Below are 12835 nucleotides of genomic sequence, written 5' to 3'. Positions count from 1 at the left end.
ACAGCACCGCCTGCTCTTCCAAAGGTCCTGAGTTCAATTCCCAGCAACCACATGGTGGCTCACAACCATCTGTATTGAGATCTGGTGCCCTCTTCTGGCTCAGTGGTTAAGAGCACCGCCTGCTCTTCCAGAGGTCCTGAGTTCAATTCCCAGCAACCACATGGTGGCTCACAACCATCTGTATTGAGATCTGGAGCCCTCTTCCAGCCTGCAGGCAGAACACTGAGAATACTGTATACATAATAAATAAATAAATCTTAAAAAAAAAAAGAGTTGCCATGGTCATGGTGTCTTCACAGCAACAGAATTTCTAACTAAGACGAACACTAACTTGATCTTGACATTACGGGTAGTGAGGAGCCAGTGAGGGGTAGTAGGCCAGAGAAACAGTGTAAAAGCAAAGAGGTGTCACATCACATAAAGCCAAGGAGATATTTTATACAATAGGTTCCTGACTTCAAACGACTCAGCGTATGCTTTAACTTTTAAAAAGTGTTTTTTATTATTGTTTGTGAGTATGGTATGTGTTTGGGCACACACATGGATATGCACATGTGGAAGGGGCGGTTGAGACAAAACTTTCCTCTTGCCATTGACCAAAATTCCATGGAGATGGGCCTCTTATTTTGGAATTGATAATGGCGTTTTGGGATTTATAATGGAGCTGCTATTAACAACGCACTGCCCTCTTTTTATTTAATTTTTACTTTTGGCAGAGTTGGGGATGGAACTCATAGCGTCACAAATGCCAGACAAGCACTCATCCAGCCCCTGACAATTCACAGGAGAGTTGCTGGCCTTTGCATCTCTGGAGCTAACCGCACAGGGGCTGTGAGCAGACTTGGCGTCAGTCACTGGTGTGAGGTGAAAGCCGGACTGTGGAGGTGGGAGGGTCCACAAGCCCTTGCCACGAGGAACCCTCCACTGTAACGTCCTTCCTGCTCTGAAGTGCTTTTTGTGATCCCAGCAGGATTTCTCCTTGGAACCGCTCGGTGTGAGTGGGAGGTCCCCCTCCTGAGACAAATTAATCTTCCCTATATAAAAGCATTTCCCAAGCATCTACAGACAAGTTTCCTGTCAAGAAACGAGCTTGTTAATAATCAGGGAGATAAAGAGCTGCTCACAGGCAGCCCTCACTCGTGGCTGCAGTGTGCAAGCCCGTAGCTGTCGCTCTACTGTGTGTCGATGTGCACAGACAGCGCTTTGGCAAGCACCTGCCTCCAGAGTGCTCACGGTTCCCTACTTGGCTGTAGCTCAGGGGTTTTCCCTCCTTTCCTCGGGACATGGGTAAAGGTGCCAGGCCTTCTGCTTGTTAGGGAGCAATAGCTACAACGGGACATTTTGTACCCCCTTCTTGCTCTTCCTCTGACTGGAGGGAAGAATCTAGTGGTGGACTCCACAGAGGAGTGGCTGAGCTGGTCAGTGGTACCACCCAGGGTATACAGAGAGGGTGAATGGTGCAGACCTGGCCAAAGGCCACTTCAGAGAAAGAGTTCACGAATAACTCAGCTTCCACTGGTGAGGAATGAGGAGACAGTGGGGCAGACATTCGTGTCACTCAGTCTTCCATCGTGACAACACACCCAGTGACATTTTCTCAGAGGATGGAAGGTTCGTCTCGGCTCATTGTTTCGGACACCTGCTCTGTGCAGGGGTGGAACATGGTGGCCAAGAAGTAGAGAGAGAAAGGTGTCAGGGACAAAAGAGACAAAACGCAGTCTCCAAGGACACACTCTCTTCAATTACACCCTACCTCCTAAGGCTCTTTTGCCTCCCAATGCCAACACCAAGGTTTCACCAGCAAATCTGTCCACTGGTGAGGTCAGACCTTCTTGATATGGTTGCCACAGTAACAAAGCATCCCCATGTGAGACTGGGGGATACTTCCGGTCTATCCCATAACAGCACCAAACACGCTCTTCTACTAGATCCTCATCTCTGGTGATGGACACCACTGCCTTAATGGGAAGTTTAACCGTGTATATGCTGTATTTTAAAAATATGTTGGACAAGAATGTATCCTTTCTATAAGTTTAAAAAAACTAAAATAGATAAACATATAAATTTTAAAAGTATTTCCTCTTCAGTTAATTATTTCAGTGGTCTTGAAACCTTAAAAAAAAAAAAAAACCAACAACCCTAGTTTTCAAGGCTGGATATGGTGGCACCAAAGTGTACATCCAGCGTGCAGGAGGGGAAGGCAGGAGGACTCCGAGTTTAAGGCCAGCCTGGGCTATTCAAGTTCCAGCCCCAATTACCGTTTCCATTGTAAGCAGTACCTCCATTGTAGACATTGGTTCTGAGAGAGAATCAGGGCCGTGTGCAAAGGGTCACTTTAAAAATGTTTATTATGACAAGCTTACTGGCTTTTGTTTTTGTCTTGAGGAGTCTCCTGTAGCCCAAGCTTGTTCAAGTTGATTTGTAGCTAAGGCTATCCCTGAACTCCTGATCCTCCTGCTCCATCTCCCAAGTGCTGGGTGCATCACCATACCCAGTTCATATGGCATTTTACCAATGAAATTGGGTAGAACTAGAACTAGTAATAGGGATTGATTAAATGAAATATATTGTAGTTATGATGGGCTATTGTTATTGTTATTTCTATGATATATACATCTGTAGTCACGATGGGCTATTGTTATTGTTATTTCTATGATATATACATCTGCAGCCCAGGCCTCATACATAGCACATTTTACCGCTGAACGACACTGTCAGCTTGCCTAGTTATTATGAACGGTTCTATAAAAAATCATGATGACATGAGTATTGTCCAAATAATTTCATTAAATTCCAAATATCGTCCAAATAATTTTGAATTGTCGCAAATGTGGGACTCTACAAAGCAGTGTGTGTGGATCAGAAGCTAAGTGTGAGAACGTTAGCTGTTGTTGTTTCTGAGGAATCAAACTGTAGATTATTTTGATTTTGTATTTCTTTCCTAAAATTGTCAAAGGGTTCATAATGAACACATAAAACTTTGTTGTCACATTGAAAGATAAATAGTTTACAAAAAAAAAAAAACCCTTACCAGGAGATGACAAAAACTAAGTAGATGTCTGCAGGGCATCCCGGTCCTAGGAACAAGGGCATCCTAACCACCAGGTGTCGGCCTGCATCATGCTCTGCTGGACTTTCCATGACCTTTGAACCTGGCAGAGTCTAGCAGGTGGGGCTGAGTAACCCCACTCAGACATGAAGCCAGGGTTCAGAGGGGAGCTTACAGCATGATAATGTCTGAGCCCTGACCTCAGCAGAGTTAGAGGAATTAGGTTCCTTGACATCCTTTATGGCATGATGTGTTGTGCCTTGTTCCCAGCATGCCAAAGGGTTCTCATTTCCCCGTCTTACTAGCACTAGGGTTGCCCTGCTGCCTGGAGCATGCTCCACTGCCCATGCTTTGTATACCTCAGGCATCGTTCCCACCTTCCTGCCCACCTGGCAGGGTGCTAGTGTTCAGCCTGCTCTTCTTGGTGTCTGAGTCTTGGGGAATGTGCCAGAAGGAAGTTGGCATAAAGACTCACATTAATCTGTCCTCCAGTCTCCTGAGCAGCTGCGGGGGGGGGGGGGGTCTTGGCTGCTGTCACTCAGTTCTGACTTCTGAGCAAAACGTCTTTAGTGATGGGTCCTTCTGAGAGACCGGTAGTGAGTGGTCAAGGCTTCAAGAGAAGCTAGGCTTGTAAAAGAGACGGGAGCGGGGAAGGCATGACTTGAAATCAGATTGAGGGCAAGATAGAGAGTAGAATTGTTAGATTTCTTACCTTTGTCTCCATTCATTATGAATGAAATTTTTGGGGGGGGATAGCTTCTCCTAGCCCAGGTTGACCTTGAATTTTCTATGTAGCTCAGGCCTTAAATGTTCTATTTTTCTACATCCATCTCCCAAGTGCTAGGATCTGTAGGAATGCCCAGCCCTAATATTTATGCCATTACAAAAAAAAAATCTTGAGTTCTCAAAGAGTATATAAACAAGGTATAACACTTCTCCGAATCCTCCAAGAGTGAAAACAGCCTGTCCATCCAGCAGGGAGATCTCTGTTGGGAGATGTGGTCACGCCAACCCAAATGCTTGTTCCTAGCTCCTGTCTTTGCAACTGGCTTACCATTGCATTAATGGAGGCTGGCAGAGTGGCCATACTGAAAACACTCAGTGTTGCTGAATGAATGAACTGGATTTGCATTCTCACTTTCCCTTGCAAATAGATGTGGGGTTTTTTTTTTGTACTATTTGCTACCAATGAACGTTGTCCTTTTTTAAAATTAATCCTTAGAAAGAAATAAAATTATTTTTAAAAGCTATTATCATTTTATTATTTTTTATGTGTATGGGTGTTTTGCCTGCATGTGCACCATGTGTGTACCTAGTAACCATGAAAACCAGAAGAGGGCATTGAATCCTCTGGAACTGGAGTTATAGACGGTTGCTAGCAGCCATGTGGGGGCTGGGAATCAAACCCAGGTCCTCTGGAAGAGCAGCCGGTATGTTCTTAACTACTGAGCCATCTCTTCAGCCCCAGAAATCATTTCTTTTTTAATGTTTTATTTTATTTAGTCTTCAAATTTGTGTGTATATGCAGCTGAACACATGTATCTCAGTGCCTTTGGAGGCCAGAGAGAGTATCAGGTCCCCTGGAACTTGAATTCCATCTAGTTGTGAGCAGCGAGGTCTGGGTGCTGGGAAGAGATCTTAGCTCTCTGCAAGAGAAACGAGTGCTCATGACCTCTGCACCTTCCCCCTGCCCCCACGGGAAACAGATCACAGTTATGGGAAGAAGAGCACAAAGTCACAGCCAGTTCTTTGATCTGTCTGACATGATAGCTAGCAGTGAAGATATTGACATCTCCTAACGAAGCCAGTGACAATTCCTTAAATGAACTACCTTCAATTAAGAACACACATGTCGCTCAGACACGTTCTCCTAATGTGGTGACTGAGAAGTAGTGTCACAGACATGCCAAAGGCTTCCAAAGATAGTGACAGTAGGGACCTGCTCGTTGGCACAGTGTACCTGCTGCAGAAATTCTATCGTCATGGTTTTGTTGAGATACAACTCACAAGCCACGATTCATGCATTAAAGCATACGATTCAGCGACTTTTCATATGGTCACAGATTTGTGGAGGCAGGGCTACAATCCATTGTTCTGAATCTCTCATATCCATAGAGCGCCATATCAATGAAAGGTGACCTTTCACCTCGCAAGGTTCTCATACGATGTGAGATACTTTGTTTTGTTCTCTTGATACATTTTAAAGTTCAACCATGCCATGCTACATATGAATATTTCATTTCTTATTTACATAGTTTTGGTAGACTAGGCTGGTCTTGACCTGGCTATGTAGCCAAGACTGTTCTTGAACCCATCTTCCTGCCTATGCCACCAAGTGCTGGGATCACAATCAATGGCCATCACACCAGCCATCTTTGCCTTTCTTTTTAATCTCTAAACGAAAATATTCCATTGTAACAGGTTGGTGTTAGCACACACCTTTCATCCCAGCAGCTGGGAGGCAGAGGCAGGCTGAGCTTTGAGTTTGAGGCCAGCTTGGTCTGCAGAGCGAGTGTCAAGACAGCCAGGCAAATGCAGAGAAACCCTGTCTCGAAAAAAAAAATGTTTTTTCCATTGTATTTTTTCAAGAAAGAACTTCATCCCATGAAACGCCCACAGTAAGGCTCAGAATATACTCAAACATCAGGCTGTCAATCCAAATGTAATCACAGTCCCCTCAGAGTCAACTTCTGCTGGTGTTACTGAGGAAACCCATAAATAATTCCCCTGGTGGCTTTTATAGATGTCAGTTGACTAAAAAAAGCTACTCATTCATCCACTCATCCGTCCATTCTCTCTCTCACACACAGGCAGTCACAATACACACATTCAGCTTTTTTTTTTTTTTTTTGAGACAGGATTTCACTATGTAGACTAGACTGGCTTTAAACTCACTATGCAGGCCCAGGCTAGCCCCAAACTCAAGGCCATCCTCTTGCCTCCACCTCTCTCAACTGCTGGGATGACAGACACATGCCAGCAAGCTCAGCTAAGATCCATCAGAATCCAGGCTGGTTTGGAGTCACAATCCCAAGCGGCAGTGTGATGTGTAGACACGCCCTGCACACTAGGACTGTGTGCAAGTTCTTGACGGACTGGAAATGAAAAGCTGGCCCTGGTCAGGTTTGGTGATGCACGTGGGGAACCTCAACACTAGGAGGGGAGAGGCAGGAGGATGAGGAACCCAAAGTCATCCTCTCCCTAGCATGTTCAAACTAAATTGGGTCACATGACACCCTGTCTTAAGCAACCAAGAAAAATAATGCTGGTTTTTCTTCCTGATATTTTAAGAAAGGATATAGGAAGCGTGACAGGTGCAGTTGGGTGGTGGTTGGGTTGGAACACCTGGCTCAAAGTCCGAGTTCTGAGCCGTGCTCCACTCTCCTTCTAGAAAACTGGTCATTGGGTTTCTCCCTTACTCCTGTATGGATCCAGACAGCTGTCTAGCCAGAAACATTAGCTAGAATTGGGTTGGGTATCAAAGGGCTGTAATTCCAGTTACTGGGGGTAGAGGAGTAGACAGGGGCAAAGCTGGAGGATCCCAACTTCAAGGTCAACTTGAGCTGCACAGTGGCACCCTGTCTTAAGAGAAAACCAAGTTTTCACAAAAAGGGAAACAAATATAAAGCTATGGGGAGATTAGTTACAAAGTATAAGAAAAATGAAATCATCCGCTCAGAAGGCTGAAGAGTCTAGTATCAGGAATTCCAGAGAACTTGCATTAAGAAAGGGCAAGAAATTCTAATATAATTTAGATATTTCCCCAGAGCAGAGGTTATACACTTTCAGAAGGAAAGTCCCCACCAAGTATCCGTCACGATGAGTGAGAGAAGATGTGCCCACCCCAAGGTGTATCGTGGATCGTCTTTTAGAAGCAGAGGTGGGAAGAGACTCAAAGCCTTGAGACATGAGATGTGAAGGACAGAAGAAGGTGTTGATGTAACCGTGACTGCACTAGATGCTGAGTTCCAGACTCAGCCACACCCAAGTGTGAGGGTGATTTTATTTTCCCAGCGTGTAAACAGTGCACGGCCTTTGCTTGCTGCCATGGGGAAGCGCTAACGCGCATCACAGAACCAAGGGAAACTGAGGACGGGGAAGATGAGCAAACTACAGGACTGTGGGAGGTCAAAGGGAAGGTGAGGACGGGGTGGGGACAACTAGGCATTGAGTTAAGCGCATGGGAACACAGAGGCAGTTGACCAAGAGGGTCTTGCGGGTAAAATGCTTGCCCTTTAGTCTGTTGACCTGAGTTCAAACCCTGGGACCTACAGAGTGGAAGGCAAGAACCAACTCCCATAAGTTGTCCTCTAAAACACACACACACACACACACACACACACACACACGCACGCACGCACGCACACACACACACACACGCACACACACACACGCACACACAATGTAATTTTTTAAAAAGAAAAGTTCTCTGGCCATTGGAATTCCTGTTTCTAATGCTTCATGAAGCCTAGCTACACTCTTGCCCCTTTAGCTTTATGACACCCCATCTCCCTGCAATAAATCCTTCCAGTTTCCCAGGGGATCTTAACCACTGGCAACCAAGATTCCTCCAGAAAACTTTGCTACTCAAGCAGTTTGCACCACCAACCTCAACAATACCTGACCGTTTGTTAAAAATGTTGTCTTTCGCTGGGTGGTGGTGGTGCATGCCTTTAATCCCAGCACTTGGGAGGCAGAGGCAGGCGGATCTCTGTGAGTTGGAGGTCAGCCTGGTTTATGAGAGCTAGTTCCAGAACAGGCTCTAAAGCTACAGAGAAACCGGGTCTTGAAAAACAGTTGCTTTGGCCTCCCAGACCCATCCAACCAGAATCTCTTTTCCCTTTTTCTTTCGGTGCTTTGGATGAAACTCAGAGCCTTGTACCAACTGGGCAAGCACTCTACTGAGCCACATCCCTGACCCTCAGAACCTGAATTTGTTTTTAGATTTATTTATCTTATTTTATGTGTAGGAGTGTTTTGCCTGCATGTATATCTGCGCACCACATACATGCCTGGTATTCATGGAGGTCAAAAGAGGGCATCAGATCCCTTGGACCTGGAGTTATTGGCAACTACGTCACCTATATGGATGCTGGGAACCAAACTTGGACCCTCTGAAAGAGTGTTACGTGCTCTTAATCATGAAGCCAACTCTTCAGCCCCCAGAACCTGCATTTTAACAGGAACCAGAGTCCCAGGGCATTGACATGTCCGTTAAAGTCTGAGAAGCATTGTACTCCTTCCTACATCTGCTTTGTAAGGTAGCATACAGGGCGTTCTAGAGACAGCGTTTAAACATCCAACTCTGCTAGGCATGGCGGTGCATGTCTGTAATCCCAGCTTTTGGGAGGTGGAAGCAGGGGGTTCTAAAGTTCAAGATTACCTCCTCTATCCTGCCCTCCTACTTAGCAAGTTTGATGCCATCCTGGACAGGAGACCCTGGACTTCTGGAGTCAAATGTCAGCCTTGAGCTGAGCTGCTCAAACAAGCTCACAACTTAAAAGGCAGAAAGCTCACTGTATCAGCAGAGGCTTCGGCTCTCTTCCAGGAACCTGTCAGGTTAGTCGGGCCAGGTGTCACTGGAAACCATTAAGTAAAATCACCTCTCAGGTGTGGCAATTGGCTGTGAGCGAATGACCAACTGACTGTCAACATCCTGGCTGACACGGGCTGGGGGTGCCAGGCTAATGCTCTGTTCTTGGCAGAGTAAGCCTTCTGCCCCTGTGTTCAGGAAGTTGGCAGGAGGAGACAGCCTGAGTTAGCTGCTGCTAATCGCTTTTTCAGGCAGAAACCCGTGGCCTACAGGGGAAAGAAGGGGACATAACGAAGGCTGGGGGCCCTTGCAGGGGTGGGATAGGAAATCGCATTCCCATTCTTGGCAGGAGCTGGCTGCCTCCCACCACTTTTCCTGGTTGAGGTCCTTTGGCAGTCAGCCACAGTCTTTGTGCTGTGACTGTGGGTTCCACCCCCTTTCCAACATGAGCACATTTGAATGGAAGCTGGGGTTGGAAAGATGGCAAAGGCAAGAGGAAATGGACTTATGGATACCTGATGTCCCAACTCTGCCCTCTGGATGCTGTGACTGCAAGATGAGAGAAGAAGAGAAAGGAGAAGGAGAAAAGACTCTCAGCCCTCCAAAGTTTATATGTGAGAGTCCTTTAAGGTATTATCACTGGAAGCTTGCATTGTTCAGCAGTAGCAAACCCTTCACTGAATGTCTGTTTTCATGAAGGCTTGCGGTCAACTCTGGAGCCACCAATGCAACTTCCTGGGGGCGGGGGTGATTGTAATTAGTCCCCATTTTACAGGGAAAGCTGAAGCGTAAAGAGAGGTGATGAGATCATGTGGTAGTCAGTTAGTTTTTCGACGCTTTAACAAAATACTCGAGATGATTGACTGAGAGAAAGAAAGATTAAATTAAGCTCATGGTTTCTGAGGTTTCAACCCACCACGGCTTGGTCTTGTCACATTGGACACATCATTGTGAGGTGCAGATGTTGCAAGGTTGCTCATTTTATGGAGGCCTGGAAGCAAAGTGAGGGCAAGGGGTCAGGGTCCCACTGCTCCCTTCAATGACCAAACCTCTTGGCACAGACTCTACCTCTTAACTATGGCAACAATGGAGTGAGACCTAAGCCTTCAACACACGGCCTTTGGGGGACTGTTTTAACGCAAAGCACAACCCCAGTAGGACTGGGATTCAAATCCAGGTAATATAGCCCCAGAGTGCCTGCATTTTAACCAAGGCACTCAACATGACACAGAAGTTGCACGGTGGGCAAGATGCCAAGAGCAGCTCCTGCTGGTGAATCCCACTCCAGTCTTAATTAGCAGCCTGTTGCAGCTAAGTATTTCAGAGGCGATACGGAATGTGGGCAAGAAGTGTCATAAGACCTGGTAGCACAGGCCTGTAAGACCAGCTGCTTGGGAGGTCGAGGCAGGAGAGTCACACACCCAAGGCCTGCCTTGGCAGTTTAGTGAGACAACAGTCTAAAATAAAAAGTGGAAATGGGGCTGGTATATACTGCAATGGTAGAATGACTGCTTAGATTTGACCCCCAATACCTTGAAAAAAAAAAAGAACAAAAAGCCAAGGTGATGGAGACAAAGATTTAGACCCACTCATGGCGTGCCACTTAGAAAGGAAGGGCACCAGGGCTGAGTGAACATGTGTCAGTTCTGGGCACTTCGTAGGCTCTGTCTTCCTAGATCCTACGCCAGCTCCTGCTCCTCACCGAGTCTCTGTGTCCTGAGAAGCAAAGGAGCCCAGATGATCCGGGGACTTTGTGTCATTGTTCTGCAGCTGAGGATGCATCTTGAGCCTTGCACGAGCTAAGCCACAGAACCATACCCAGCCCCCATCCTTGCTTTCTTCTCTTTTCTACTTTGTCTCATTTTCCCTGCAGTAATGGGGCCTGAGCCCAGTATCTTGCTGGGAAGATTCTCTACCATTGAGCTACACTCCAGCCTTTTGTTTGTTTGTTTTTCCAGACAAGGTTTCCTTGTGTAGCCCTGGCTGTCCTCGAATTCACTCTGTAAACCAGGCTGGCTTTGAACTCAGCGATCCACCTGCCTCTGCCTCTCGGGTGCTGGGATTAAAGGTGCGAGCCACCGCTGACTGCCCAGCTTTTATTTTGTTTTAATTAATGGATCTGAGTAAATAACTAAATAATAATTAAATAACAACACTCACCAAAGCCATACCGTGTTTGCAAACAAGGTCCTACACCACGCACTGGAGGCCACAGAGATGCCTGGGAGCTGCTTTGGCCTTTGTAAGACTTGCTGGCAAACTTTCTTTTCTGCTTTGTAAGTCCTTTTTAGTTGAATAGGGCATGCACTCTGCCCTTTCCTTCCCTCCGCGCTCCCTTCCTCCTTGCCTTTCCTTCTCTTTCATTTTCTTTGTAAGTTCTCCCTACTGAGCCCAGGCTGACCTCAAACTCACAACAATCCTCCTGCCTCAACCTCCCAAGTACTGGGATTTTCAAGCGTGTCCCATCACACCCTGCTTCACTCACACTCGCTTTTTTAAATGAAGGGAATAATGGGTGAACGTGAAGGTTCTACCGTTCAGTTACCACCAGCGTGTGACCCTCAGTTGACTCCTACTGGACTCCTGTCCCCATCCCTCTCCCTTCATCTTGACATCACTATGGCTCCAGGCTCCAGTCCCCTTTGTCCTTTTCAGCTCTATAGTCACTGGCGCCCCCTCCCTCCAAGTGTCCATTTTCCCTATCTGAGAAGCACAAATATTCACTTAGAGATGAGCCCCCAAAGACATAGAGGCAACACCACCAGGGGAATGCACACTGGGTCCTTTGGAAGCTCTGCTCTTTTGCCTGAAGCCCCACCTGGCACATGAGCAAAGACAGCTACCATAGACACGGTGACTCATTCCCCCATCTGCTGACTCGGAACTGAAGCCTTTGCCCCACCGTGTAATTACTGGAGAAGAGGAAGCGCTGGAAGATAAGTGACTCTTCTTGCTCATAGGAAGGGGCCAGAGCACACAACATTCTATTTCTATTGTTGCTGCTTTGTTTATTTATTTTAGCCAGGGTCTTACTACATAATCCAGGCCGGCTTGAAACTTGCAGTTCTCCTGCTTCAACCTCCTGCGTGCTGAGACTGCAAGCCTGTACTACCGCGTCTTTGCAGCACGGCCTTCTATCTGATGCTCCTTTTACCTCTATGGGCTGCACCGCTGGCATCCAGCAGGCACTGTGCTGGGAACACAGCTCAGCGGGGCGAGCACTTGCCCCCGCGAGTACGCAGCTCAGCTTTGCTGGTGGGTCAGCTGCAGGAACATCTGTGCTCAGCACAGCTGCAGGCAGGGTTGCTAGGCAAGGATACACATGTGAGTGTGGACGGTGGAGGAAATGACACAAGTGTTTCTTATTTAGCAGAACTGGGCCATGACTAGAAGAACCACAGCACAGACAATCTGTTCTCTAAAGAACTCTCTGTGCTATCAAACTCGCCTCTGTCGTCTGGCCCCAGAACTTCCTTTTTTTTTTTTTTTTCTAAGTTTGATAGAGGAAGAGGCACCTATTCCTCACTTCCCCCATCCCCACCTCCTTCCTTGCCTCCCTTTCTTCTTCTTACCGTTTTTGGTTTTTGAGATAGGGTCTCATTATGTAGCCTTGACTGGTCTGAACGCATTCTCTAGACCGGGCTGGTCTTGAACTCACAGAAATCCACTTGCCTCTGCCTCCCAACTGCTGGAATCACAAGTGTATGCCACACATCTGAGGACTTTCTTAAAATTCTGCCAAAGCGCAAAAGGAATTTTTGAAGTCATTTTAGTCTAAGTAAATCTGACCACACTTTCTCAAGTCTTTCCCTGTCCGTACTCTTCCTGTGCCCGAAATATCTCCTCCTAGCTAACTAGCAATAATCTGCTCTTGAAGCAGAAGACACAGTGCTTCTGGGAGTTTCAAGGGACCCAGACACCATGGATCCCTTCAGAAATTGTTCCTCAAAATCTATTTGACTTTATTGCAGGCAATAGAATTTTTGGCTGAACAAAGACCACGCAGCTGATATCAAAGTTTTCCAGTCTTAACTGGGTGTACGAGCAAGGTCTGGTACATAAGAACTCAGAAGGAACAATTGTGCCCTTGCAAGGTGTGTGCCGGGCTGCAGAGATAGCTGAGTGGGTAAAATGCATGTGGAAAAACAAAATCGAGAGGTCAGGGCTAGAGCAACTGCTCAGTATTTAAGAGCACTGACTGCTCTTACAGAGGACCCAGTTCCCAGATCCTATATAGTGGTTCACAAATATCC

General features: G+C 46.6%; 1 protein-coding gene across 3 annotated transcripts in view; it reads right to left on the bottom strand.

The window, feature by feature from the left end:
* Ninj2 (ninjurin 2) overlaps positions 1 to 12835 on the bottom strand; it is a 106784-nt gene that overhangs the window by 33725 nt on the left and 60224 nt on the right. Inside the window, exon 1 of one of the 3 annotated variants that reach the window (XM_013352945.2) lies at positions 3525 to 3542. The exons of the other annotated variants lie outside the window; for them this stretch is intronic. The gene's annotated coding sequence lies outside the window, so the exon portion shown is untranslated. Of the gene's footprint in view, positions 1 to 3524; positions 3543 to 12835 lie in introns of those variants that run through there. 3 annotated transcript variants of the gene reach the window in all.

Source organism: Microtus ochrogaster, unplaced genomic scaffold, assembly GCF_000317375.1.
Source record: "Microtus ochrogaster isolate Prairie Vole_2 unplaced genomic scaffold, MicOch1.0 UNK1, whole genome shotgun sequence".
Classification (NCBI taxonomy): Eukaryota; Metazoa; Chordata; class Mammalia; order Rodentia; family Cricetidae; genus Microtus; species Microtus ochrogaster.
The sequence above is the reverse complement of the archived record's forward strand: the minus strand, read 5'-3'. Positions and strand labels throughout refer to the sequence as shown.